The sequence below is a fragment of the Sabethes cyaneus genome, chromosome 3, assembly GCF_943734655.1.
Source record: "Sabethes cyaneus chromosome 3, idSabCyanKW18_F2, whole genome shotgun sequence".
In the NCBI taxonomy this organism is placed as follows: Eukaryota; Metazoa; Arthropoda; class Insecta; order Diptera; family Culicidae; genus Sabethes; species Sabethes cyaneus.
The window spans coordinates 114,674,364-114,688,123 of record NC_071355.1 but is presented as its reverse complement, the minus strand read 5'-3'; positions in this window follow the sequence as shown (position 1 = coordinate 114,688,123).

Genomic DNA, 13,760 nt, shown 5'->3' with positions numbered 1-13,760 from the left:
TTGAAGTCACTGTTCCAAGATGATACCTTTTTATCATAAATTTACCCGTCGCAACACTATGTAGAAAACCATAAAAAGTAATCTTAGATTGCTACAAAACGGTCTTAGAAGATAATTAACACTTTAAAAGCTTACCAGAAATCAGACGAAAAATATCGCGGGCGGATAACAATGTTGCTCATGCTGCTTATTGAACAATCATGTCCGAGCATTTAAAAAAAAATCTTTTTTGTTTTACTACTTGTAGGAAAGCGATATAACGACATTTCTTTGAGACATCTTGATACCGTTTTGATGGAAAAAATTCCGCCTGCAATTTGGACTGTTGCACTTCATTGTATTCATGAAAATACATACTAGAAATAATGTTCTAAGCATAAACATAAAAACTGTGAGGAAAAAATAGACAAATCTTGCGTATCCAACGATTTTTTTAAAAAATTAACTAATTTTCCATACAAAATGCTCGAAATCTCAGAACTAGTGTAGATGTGTTAGTGCAAAGTGTATATGACAGCTCACATTGTCATATACCTGGTATATATCAATTTACTTTGGCACTTCAGGTGCTCTGCTTGTTTCACCAGTTCAGCTCGTTCAGTTCAGAATCAGATTCAGTGCAAACGCGAGCAAGTGAAAGTGAACGGGTGAGCTATTTTTACAAGAAACTGAGTGGTAGTTCACTCGCTCACCTAGTGGAGCTAGTTCTTTGATTCAGCTTAACGGGAAATTAGCAGTCATCAACTTTTCGTCGGAGAGCCCAATTTTGGAAGCAGTTTTTGGGCCCAAAGCGGGGTTTTGTTTGTAAAATTGTAAATACTGCACTCTTCTTGCCAATCTGAACACTTCAAATATATTTTCATGAACAGAATTTTTATTTCAAACAAAAACACTGCTTTTGAAATTGGCAGAATCGACGACGACTAATTTCACCTTAATAACGGATTGCCCAGCACTAGTATTAAGACCTCCCACCTCTCGTTTAATACTAAAATAAGACTTATACAAATTTGAAAAAAAGTTTATGTCGTCGTCCCCCTTCAAAAATTTTCGAAATTTGAAGGGGCAAAAAATAAAGTGTTATATTAATATGTTGCATTCTTTAGTGATAAACAGATTTTTCACAGTTTAACGAATTTACATCTCTAAATTATCGAATATGTGCAGAGTTAAAGCAATTATCCTGTTGTCTTGATCGACTTTCATTCACTAACTAAACTGCCTGGTTCCTGCTGCAAGTCACAGGCGACTATTTTGCTTAACCTTTAAGTTCCCGAAGTCGAAAAGTGCGGTGCTTGCAATCAAACTTTTGGCTCTTTTTGCTTTATATTTGGTTCAATTTTAATTCAGCTTGTTTTAAAAGAACCGAATTAGATTGAGGCAAAAATCAATTAAACTATAGTTGAGTGAAAGTCGGTACCGCTTTTCCGTCATAGGTGCTAGATAAGCTAAAAATAGTAATAGAAATATAACCAATTGGACACTCCGGAATATCAGCTATCTGTGTTTTCAGGGCTCCAAATTCGTCGTTTTATTCCGTAGTGTTCAAATACATACCCTAATTTTGGATGTTAAGAACGTAACTCAATGATACAGTTTTTTGCCATGCATTAGATGCATGCAGAAAGTGACATGAACTGTTCAAAACATGACATTTTCGAAACAGTTTGCATCCTTAATATACAAAGCTTGTTTGAAAACAAGCATCAGCTGACCCTACCCTACTCGAATCTCCAGCCTCAATCCCCCCGGCACCACCTTATCGGTATTACTTCAGGGAGGGGCTATTGTGCTTAATGCACTCGCTTAGATAACTACTGGATCCAGACCCACTAAAACCCTACTCGAGTCTCCAGCCTCAATCCCCCCTGGAACCACCTTATCGGTATTACTTCAGGGAGGGGCTATTGTGCTTAACGCACACTCTTAGATAACTACTGGACTATGGTAGTTAGGCTGTTTATTCGCCGTTGATCGGCTCTCCAGTGGTTTTGTAGCTCGAGTACAATCTGGGTAGCAGCCGCATTGACCGCTCCCCAGACGTCCGAGCTGGAAAACATCCTTTGGACTAAGTTATTCGGGGTAGGGTCCTGTCCGCTCACTGCCATCATGTTGCTTCTCGCGCCCGCGAAACGAGGGCATATGAAGAAAGCATGTTCTGCCGTTTCCTCAACATCCACGCATTCGGGACACGCGGGGGACTCCGCATGCCCAAACTTATGCAGATACTGTCTGAAGCAACCATGCCCTGACAGAATCTGTGTCAGGTGGAAGTTGACTTCGCCGTGGCGCCTGTTGACCCACCCGGATAGTTCCGGAATAAGTCGATGTGACCACCGGCCTTTTGTGGAATTAGACCATGCCCGCTGCCATGTGGTCATCGAGGCCGATCTTGTGGTACTCCGTATGCCTCTAGTTCCACGTTGGTTGAAGCACTCTACGTCTTCGCTGATGATGATGCCAATAGGCATCATACCTGCTAAGACGCAGATTAGGTCATGTGAAACTGTGCGATACGCACTCGCCACTCAAGCACATGAGACGATAGGTGCTTTCCAGCTTGGCTAGATAGCTTTTGGTACCTAACGCCGATGACCACACCGGTCCTCCATACCTAAGTATAGACTGGACCACGTTGGCTAATAGCCTTCGCTTGCTGCCATATAGCGCAGAGCTATTAGACATCATACGAGACAATGCCGAAATAGCTGTGGAAGCCTTCTTGCAGGCATAGTCGACGTGGCTTCCGAACTTGAGCTTGTCGTCGAAATAGTGTAGTCCCCGACGCTGATATTTGCTTGCTATACCGACTTGCGGTTGTTCACCACGATAACCTCCGTTTTATGAGGCGCTAGCTCCAGTTTTCTGGATCGCATCCAATCTTCAACAATGCTTATAGAGTGGGCAGCCGTCAACTCTACCTCTCTGATAGAGTCACCATAGAGTTCCAAGGTGATATCGTCCGCAAAGCCAACTATCACCACCCCTACCGGGAACTTTAGCTTCAACACCTCGTCATACATGACGTTCCACAACACCGGGCCCAGTATGGAACCTTGCGGGACCCCTGCGGTGATTGGAACGCACTTCTGACCCTCCTCCGAGTTGTAGCATAGCACACGATTCTGGAAATAATTTTCCAGAATCCTGTACAGCGACACCGGCACTAGGACTTTCCGAAGCGAGTTGGCTATGGAGTCCCAGCTAGCGCTATTAAACGCATTTCTCACGTCAAGCGTGACAACTGCGCGATAGCGAATACCTGTCCTCTTGCGCTGGATCGCCACCTCGGCTGTCTTAGTGACAGACAAGATTGCATCCACCGTAGATTTGCCTTTTCGGAAGCCGAATTGGTTCCTTGACAGACCGTTTGTACCCTCAGTGTACTGTACGAGTCTGTTAAGGATAACCCTTTCCACCACCTTGCCGGCAGTATCGAGCAGACAGATCGGCCTGTATGACGAGGGAACACCCAGAGGTTTTCCCGGCTTCGGCAACAGCACGAGGTTCTGTCGCTTTTATCTGTCCGGGAAGTTGCCAGCTTCCAGGCATCTACTCATTACTGCCCCGAATAACTCGGGAGCCTCTAACATAGCCGCTTTAATGGCCATATTCGGGATTCCGTCTGGCACCGGTGCCTTGCTCACCTTTAGCGATTTAGCGATCTCAATACCGCCATCGCCCACGTTACTTTGGATGTTCGGCTGGGAGGCCGACCATCCTACGCTATGGTCTGAGATACTGGAACGTCGGCCGTGGGACTACTCAGCGGCCTGGGACCAGGGCCTTGGCTCGTGGCGCGGAAAGACGCCCTCGATGATCCGCTCCAGCATCTCTGGCGATTGCTCTGAGGGCATGACTCCCTTGGTCTTTGCCATTACGACCCTGTAGGCGTCACCCCATGGGTTCGCATTGGCACTAGCACATAACCTTTCAAAGCAGGCTCGTTTATTAGCTTTTATCCCACTCTTAAGCGCTGCGCGTGCAGCAGCAAGTGCTACTCGACATTCAGCCCTGCCATCGTCCGAACGAGCTCTTTGCATAATTCTCCTCACACGAAAGCACGCTCCGCGGAGTAGCATCAGCTGAGGAATGACCTGATATTCATAACTAAAAGGTTGACCAAGAAACAAGCGGTTTCAAACGTGAACATTCTTGAAACATGTTGGTAGCACAGCATATGCGTTCCAAGTGAAAAAGTTGTAGAGACTTAAACTGCCATTTTCACACTAGGGGCATTCACGTAGCTCTTGCTATGTTACGTATACGGCGTATTGCGTATTTATACTGCCGCTATTCGCATAACAGTTCCAACTTCATAGAAACCGGAACTGTAATGCGAATAGCGGCAGTATATACACAGAGTACCAGAGCGCCCTCCACAGTAATCAGCCCTTACCGCATCATGAGGGGCTCTGATGCGGCGGACTCTTCTTTCCCCTCAACTCGTGGGATTCTATATGAACAATCAAAATCAAAAAAACTTTACTTCAGTGAGCGCGGACGGATTAGATAATCCGTTCGCAAGAGGTGGTATCCAGCGATCTCCGCCGATGGATACGAGCAGAAGCGCCAGCGTAAGCGGAAAGGGAAGCGGCATACCTGTCGCTCCAACTGCATCTACGCCGGACGCAGCGATGAAAGGCCCGTCGCTAATAAAAGTAGTGGAAGGAAAGAGAGACATGCTACCAAGAGTGGTAGCGGCGTCTCATCAGCTCGATGCCATTATCGAGTTTGTGGCAGGCCGCAGCACCCTAGCGAAGGACCTGAAACAAAGCCTGCTCATGCTTCGGGGCACCATCCGTGCTGCGACGAAGGAACACGGCGAACTCGAAGCGCGAGTAAAAGTGGTAGAAAAGGCGTTTGTATCGAGGTCTGTACAAACGGATGCCTGCCTGTCAACGACTGACCACACCGTAGCCCTTGCAACTACGGAGCAGTCCAGTGACAACAAGATATCGACTAAACGTGCAAGGCAGTCCCCAGGGGAACAAACCCCCACGGGCCCGAAGAAGCGTTTGATCGCTGAGGATCGTAAGCAAACTGTGAAACCCTCCGAGGGTAATAAGACGCAGTTAGCTCCCGACAATCAGTGGGAAACAGTGAAAAAAAAGAAGGTCAGGAAGAAAGAGGAGGATCGAACTCCACCGAAAGTGGCCAGAAAAAAGAGAAGCAAAGGCGATGCCCTTATCCTCAAAACTGAGGGGCTGAGTTATGCAGAAGTTTTGAAGGCCATGAGAGGGGATGAGCAGCTGAAGGGTCTTGGCGCGGATGTGCGGAGTATCCGCCGCTCCCGCACCGGCGACATGATCCTTGATCTCAAAAAGGATGCCACTGAGAAGGGTTCTGCCTACAAAGTGCTGGCAGAAAAGGTCCTTGGTGATGGCATACAGATCCGCGCACTGACGCCTGAGCTGACTCTCCAGCTTAAAAACCTGGACGAGATCACTGAAGCGGTCGAACTGACACGAGCTCTCAAGGAGCAATGTAACGTGGTGGTGACTACCGAAGCAGTTCGTCTGCGCAAGGGACCGGCGCACTATGGGCCAGAAATTGAAATTTCGGGACAAAAATATTTGCGGTTAAACGGCGTGTCTCAGCTCAATGTAGTCTTCGGCAACTTTTTGAATGAAATAATGATGCATCTTTTGAAGGGGTCGTCCAATATTTACGTGTTACTTTAACAACAATTTAAGTAATAACTTTTTGAGTAAATTTTTTTTCACCTTTTTGGTTTCAGAATATTAAAGATAAACCAATTTCAAGTATTTTTTCTGAAGACATCAAACTTCTACCTTTTACCCATTTTCAGCAATAGACCTTTGTTTATAAACGACACCTCCAATCGCATTTCTTCTTGTAACATGTTTATTTCAACAGACAGCTCAATGTGATGTTCTAGATAACATTTTGCTGGAGGAATATTTTTGCTGGAGACTGTTTCGTTTTACCTTTGCTATACTATAACAAAGGTTTAGGAATTGGTCGAAAAACACGAAATTGATCCGAGGCCCGGAGGGCCGAGCCACATATACCAATCGACAGGGTTCGACGAACTGAGCAATGTCTGTGTGTGTGTGTGTGTGTGTGTGTGTGTGTGTGTGTGTGTGTGTGTGTGTGTGTGTGTGTGTGTGTGTGTGTGTGTGTGTGTGTGTGTGTGTGTGTGTGTGTGTGTGTGTGTGTGTGTGTGTGTGTGTGTGTGTGTGTGTGTGTGTGTGTGTGTGTGTGTGTGTGTGTGTGTGTGTGTGTGTGTGTGTGTGTGTGTGTGTGTGTGTGTGTGTGTGTGTGTGTGTGTGTGTGTGTGTGTGTGTGTGTGTGTGTGTGTGTGTGTGTGTGTGTGTGTGTGTGTGTGTGTGTGTGTGTGTGTGTGTGTGTGTGTGTGTGTGTGTGTGTGTGTGTGTGTGTGTGTGTGTGTGTGTGTGTGTGTGTGTGTGTGTGTGTGTGTGTGTGTGTGTGTGTGTGTGTGTGTGTGTGTATGTATGTGCGGAGCGCAACTTTTCTATCGCCTGTTTCTCGGAGATGGCTGAACCGATTTGTTCGCTATTACTTTTGTTTGAAAGGTATTATTGCCTAGTATATCACTATTGAATTGTTTCGAGGTCCGACATTTCGTTTAAAAGTTATAAGTAAAAAAGTAAAAATTACGTGACACGATTTTCTCCGAACCCAAATGACCGATTTTAACGATCTTGGTATCGAATGAAAGCTCTTGTTAACACTAAATTTTTCGGATAAATTTTATTGAAAACAAACAATCAGTTTAAAAGTTATGCTTAAAAAACCTGTTTTGACAAGGTAATAATTATCGCCTGTTTCTTAGAAATGACTAAAGCGATTTATACGCTATTAGTCTCATTTGACAGGTAACATAACCTAATAGATCACTATTGATTTGTTTTTTGATTGGACGTTTAATTTGAGAGTTATGATCAATTGAATACAACACATTAAAATTTACAATAATTTATAACGATTTCATCTAAGATGATTTATCTAGTTTGTATTATTTTGGCATCAAATTAGAGGTTTTAATGCTACAAATATATCTGCAAAATTTCAGAAGAATCGGTTTTGCCGATCAAAAGATATTAACCCTCCAACACTCGCCCCGACTTTTGTAATTCGGTTACTCGTGCGCACAATGGTCCAAAGCCAAAAAGACATGCGCATTAGAATTTTGACTGGGAAAACTTGGTTTTAGGTTTATGGAACCTTCGGAAGAATTTCTTGAAATTGAAAGTTCTATCGTCTGGTGCAATTTAAATTTTGATTAATCCCCCTATAAGTGAAATAAAAAAATTATTTTTCTTCAGTTTCAATATAACACATTGATGTGTTCTGCAAAGTTTTAGAACATATTATTACAAGTAATTTTGTTGAATACAGTAACCTTCTATCTATTAAGCGAAGAGAGAAAAATCTTATTCATTGTATATGAATTTGTAAGATCAGTTTTTTCTATTTTAGCTCTTTTTGTAATTGTTGCATTCCTTTTTATGTACTACAAAATTGTATAAATAGTAAAAATACACAACTTTGATTAATATAGTATACCTCTATGTTTGTTTGTTTAGGTGCTGTAGAACTTTGATTAAAAAAAAGCCTTAATTTTGACCCCGAATGACTCGACTACCAACAGATACATTTTAAACATTTTATATTTGCTAATTATGTTGCTGCATACAGACACCATTTTTACATATGAAGAAACGAGAGAAACTTCCAGGGCCAATCGCGGTACAACTCACATGCTGATTGCTTCGTTTCTGTGATGTCAGTTTATGCTGATCTATTTGCCCAACAATTTAAAGTATTAATGCATAATTATGACATTTTGCTCATAACAAGGTAATTGAAGAACATACGTTAGTTAAGCAGAGATTTGTAACTTTATAACAATATGGCATTCAAAAACCTACACGTGTTGTACAAAATGCAACAGCGTGAGTAATCGAAGGTTAATAGAAATTGATGAAATTTATTCAAGAAAACTTTATTGATGTCAATCAAAAATAATGGCGTTACAGAAATTTATGCGTAGTTCAAAAACCTATGAACTAGACTTTTACTACGCAATGTATATGTTAAAGAATAATATTTCCTCTTATAACTTGCTTTTACTTGCACTTACTCAAATTAGAAACAACCAGCTTACCCTTACTCAGTAATTTCATGAAAAAAGGATCTATCAAAATTTATAGGTGCTGCTATTTTGTTCAAATTTTGTAAACATATTAAATTTCCAAAAATTTAATGAAAACCAACGCAACACGCAACGTTAACCAATAGATGAATTATGTTTCGAAGACGTGTCGATTTCTATCTCAAGTTCTAAGCAAGTAAGACCGTATAACAAAGGTTCCTTTCACCACTAGGTGGATTAAATCGGGTTTTTCTGCATTAATTAATAAGATATAACTATTTTTACGCTAAAAACCGTTTGATGAAAAATGTGTATTTATTCAAGGGTGGTGTCTTCGGAGAAGTAAAATAATAAAATAAAGCGCATCTTCCTGCTCTATTAGGGTGACCATGAATTCACCTATTAGGGTGATACAAACTTTTGTTTTCTTAAATAATTTTTAAAAAATGTTTTTTTCTCCAAAAGTTGCAGAAAATACTAAAATAAGCAACTTTGCTGAATAAAGTAACTATCTATCTCTTACCGGTTACGAAATATAATGATGTGTTAAAAAAGAGCATTTGAAAATCAATTACACTCAATAACTTTGCACACGATTATTTTATTGCTTACGAATGTTCTACAAAGTTATTTAGTATGTTGAAATAGAAAATATGTATTTCTGTGAAGATTGTTTGACGCTAGGACGCATATTTATTAAGTTATAAAATGTATGAAAAAAAAATCCGTACTATTCCCAGGTATTCCCAGCCATGGTATTCCCAGGTATTCTCTGAAATACACATTTGGACAGATAGCTTTAATAATTCCCTACAAATTGGTATGCAAACTAATTGCAGATACTTGCAGATGGCTAAGATATTCGGATTTTTCATCAGACGGTTTTTAACCTTAAATCAGTTATATCTTATTAATTAATGCATATAAAGCAAAACAGTCTTCGGCAAAAATATTGCTCTTTTATGTGCAAAATATTTTCTAGAACATCACATTGAGCTGTCTGTTGAAATAAACATGTTACAAGAAGAAATGTGATTTGAGGGGTCGTTTAGAAACAAAGGTCTATTGCTGAAAATGGGTAAAAGGTAGAAGTTTGACATCTTCACAAAAATTACATGAAATTGGTTTATCTTTAATATTTTGAAACCAAAAAGGTAAAAAAAAGTTTACTCAAAAAGCTATTTCTTAAATTGTTGTTCAAGTAACGCTTAAATATTGGACGACCCTTTCAAAATATGCATCAATTTTTTATTCAAAAGTTGCCGAAGACCACTTTGAGCTGAGACATGCTGTTTAACCGCAAATATTTTTGTCCTGAAATTTTAATTTCTGGCCCATAGTGCGGCGGGAACCCAGGTAGCTACAATAAGACTTCCACTGGTAGACGGGAATACAGCCCTGAAGGCGGCCAAGCTGAAGGTGGGATGGTCCGTATGCCCACTGAGCGTGTTCCAGCAGCCAGAGGCTTGCTTCCGGAGCTTTGAGCGAGGGCACAAGTCCTGGAGCTGTAAGGGGCCTTTTTTTTTACGAGTTGGGAAATCTGCTGAGCACCTTAGAAGATACGGTACTATCAGACACCTGAAAAGATACCTCAGGGAGTGGGGTTTAGGTATCCCGACCCCCCTAATGGGGCGTGAGGATCCCGACCCACTAAAACCCTACTCGAGTCTCCAGCCTCAATCCCCCCTGGCACCACCTTATCGGTATTACTTCAGGGAGGGGCTATTGTGCTTAATGCACTCGCTTAGATAACTACTGGACTATGGTAGTTAGGCTGTTTATTCGCCGTTGATCGGCTCTCCAGTGGTTTTGTAGCTCGAGTACAATCTGGGTAGCAGCCGCATTGACCGCTCCCCAGATGTCCGAGCTGGAACACATCTTTTGGACTAAGTTATCCGGGGTAGTGTCCTGTCCGCTCACTGCCATCATGCTGCTTCTCGCGCCCGCGAAACGAGGGCATATGAAGAAAGCATGTTCTGCCGTTTCCTCAACATCCACGCATTCGGGACACGCGGGGGACTCCGCATGCCCAAACTTATGCAGATACTGTCTGAAGCAACCATGCCCTGACAGAATCTGTGTCAGGTGGAAGTTGACTTCGCCGTGGCGCCTGTTGACCCACCCAGATAGTTCCGGGATAAGTCGATGTGTCCACCGACCTTTTGTGGAATTAGACCATGCCCGCTGCCATGTGGTCATCGAGGCCGATCTTGTGGTACTCCGTATGCCTCTAGTTCCACGTTGGTTGAAGCACTCTACGTCTTCGCTGATGATAATGCCAATAGGCATCATACCTGCTAAGACGCAGATTGCGTCATGTGAAACTGTGCGATACGCACTCGCCACTCTCAAGCACATGAGACGATAGGTGCTTTCCAGCTTGGCTAGATAGCTTTTGGTACCTAACGCCGATGACCACACCGGTCCGCCATACCTAAGTATAGACTGGACCACGTTGGCTAATAGCCTTCGCTTGCTGCCATATACCGCAGAGCTATTAGACATCATACGAGACAATGCCGAAATAGCTGTGGAAGCCTTCTTGCAGGCATAGTCGACGTGGCTCCCGAACTTGAGCTTGTCGTCGACCATGACTCCCAGAAGTTTTAAGGACCGCGTTGACGAAATAGTGCAGTCCCCGACGCTGATCTTTGCTTGCTGTACCGACTTGCGGTTGTTCACCACGATAACCTCCGTTTTATGATGCGCTAGCTCCAGTTTCCTGGATCGCATCCAATCTTCAACAATGCTTATAGAGTGGGCAGCCGTCAACTCAACCTCTCTGATAGATTCACCATAGACTTCCAGGGTGATATCATCCGCAAAGCCGACAATCACCACCCCTACCGGGAACTTTAGCTTCAACACCTCGTCATACATGACGTTCCACAACACCGGGCCCAGTATGGAACCTTGCGGAACCCCTGCGGTGATTGGAACGCACTTCTGACCCTCCTCCGTGTTGTAGCATAGCACACGATTCTGGAAATAATTTTCCAGGATCGTGTACAGCGACACCGGCACTTGGACGTTCCGAAGCGAGTTGGCTATGGAGTCCCAGCTAGCGCTATTAAACGCATTTCTCACGTCAAGCGTGACAACTGCGCAATAGCGGATACCTGTCCTCTTGCGCTGGATTGCCACCTCGGCTGTCTTAGTGACAGACAAGATTGCATCCACCGTAGATTTGCCTTTTCGGAAGCCGAATTGATTCCTTGACAGACCGTTTGTACCCTCCGTGTACTGTACGAATCTGTTAAGGATAACCTTCTCCAGCACCTTACCGGCAGTATCGAGCAGACAGATCGGCCTATATGACGAGGGAACACCCGGAGGTTTTCCCGGCTTCGGCAACAGCACGAGGTTCTGTCGCTTCCATCTGTCCGGGAAGTGGCCAGCTTCCAGGCATCTCCTCATTACTGCTCCAAATAACTCGGGAGCCTCTAACATAGCCGCTTTAATGGCCATATTCGGGATTCCGTCTGGCCCCGGTGCCGTGCTCACCTTTAGGGATTTAGCGATCTCAATGAGCTCCTCATTCGTAACCGTCACTTCGTCCCCGACCGCCAAACCGCCGTCGCCCACGTTACTTTGGATGTTCGGCTGGGAGGCCGACCATCCTGCGCTATGGTCTGAGATACTGGAACGTCGGCCGTGGGACGACTCAGCGGCCTGGGGCCAGGGCCTTGGCTCGTGGCGCGGAAAGAGGCCCTCGATGATCCGCTCCAGCATCTCTGGCGATTGCTCTGAGGGCGCCATCACTCCCTTGGTCTTTGCCATTACGACCCTGTAGGCATCACCCCACGGGTTCGCATTGGCACTAGCACATAACCTTTCAAAGCAGGCTCGTTTACTAGCTTTTATCCCACTCTTAAGCGCTGCGCGTGCAGCAGCAAGTGCTACTCGACATTCAGCCCTGCCTTCGTCCGAACGAGCTCTTTGCATAATTCTCCTCGCACGAAAGCACGCTCCGCGGAGTTCCGCAATTTCATCTGTCCACCAGTAAGCCGGTGACCTGCCATACCTATGTCGACCTTTCCTAGGCATGGTAGCGTCACATGCTCGCGACAGTACCTCAACCAAATGATCAGCGTTCGGATCGGGCATACCACGATCACCGCACTCTCTTCGGATTGCTTCCACAAATACTTCGGGATCGAAGTATGATGTCTTCCATCCACGGGTGGTTGGAGTGTCGGCTCTACTCGCCGCCTGCCGTCTCGTTATCTGACCGACACCATAGCGGACCGCCTGATGGTCGCTGTGAGTGTAGCCATTGTCTACCCTCCAGTCTCCTATCAGACCAGGACTGCCGAATGTCACGTCGATGATAGACTCCGCACCGCTCCTACTGAAGGTACTTGTGGTGCCGACGTTGACCAGATCTACGTTGAGCTTTGCCAGAGCTTCAAGCAGAATCCGGCCCCTGTGGTTCGTGCGACGACTTCCCCACTCTACCGCCCAAGCGTTAAAGTCGCCCGCCACAACCAACGGCCTTAGACCAGTCAGCACAACTGATACTCGGTCTACCATCCGCGTGAACTGCTCGATAGACCAACTCGGCGGAGCATAGCAGCTGCAGTAGAACACTCCACCCACTTTGGCAACCACGAATCCCTCGTCTGCAGTTGACACAACATCTTGAACCGGGAACCTGCTTGTCGTCCATATAGCCGCCGTCCCGGACCTATCCGACACCCAGTTACCGTTTCCGGCAGGGATGCAGTATGGGTCCGAGATGATTGCAATGTCCGTCAACGACTCAGTAACTGCTTGGTACAACAGCTGCTGAGCCGCGTGGCAGTGGTTCAAGTTCAGTTGCGTTACCTGCACTACGCCCGGGTTTTAGTCGCCAGCGCGCCTGCCGGGCACTTCGGGCCTCCTGTTGTGTGCTTAGCGTCCCGTTGGCCGGTACATATCAGGCACTTGGGTGGCGCAGTACAGTCCCTCGCTATATGACCCGTACCACCACATCTCCTACACAAGTGGCTTCGGTCTGGCCCCTTACAGCTCCAGGATCTGTGCCCTCTCTCAAAGCACCGAAAGCAGGCCTCCGGCTGCTGGAACACGCTCAGTGGGCACACGGACCATCCCACCTTCAGCTTAGCCACCTTCAGGGCTGCATTTCCGTCTTCCAGTGGAAGTCTTATAGTTGCTACCTGGGTTCCCGCCGGTCCCTTACGCAGACGAACTGCCTCGGTAGTCAGCACCACTTTGCATTGCTCGTTGAGAGCTCGTGCTAATTCGCCCGCTTGGGTGATCTCGTCCAGGTTTTTAAGCTGGAGAGTCATCTCGGGCGTTAGTGCGCGGATCTGCACGCTATCGCCAAGGACCTTTTCTGCCAGCACTTTGTAAGCGGAACCCTTTTCAGTGGCGTTCTTTTTGAGTTCAAGAATCATGTCGCCTGTGCGAGAGCGGCGGATACTCCGCACATCCGCGCCAAGACCCTTCAACTGATCATGCCCTCTCATGGCCTTTAAAACTTCCGCATATTTCGGCCCCTCAGTTTTGAGGATAAGGGCATCGCCTTTGCTCCTTTTTTTTCCTAGCCACTTTCGGTGGAGCTCGATCCTCCTCTTTCTTCCTGGCCTTCTTCTTTTTGACCAACTCCCACTGG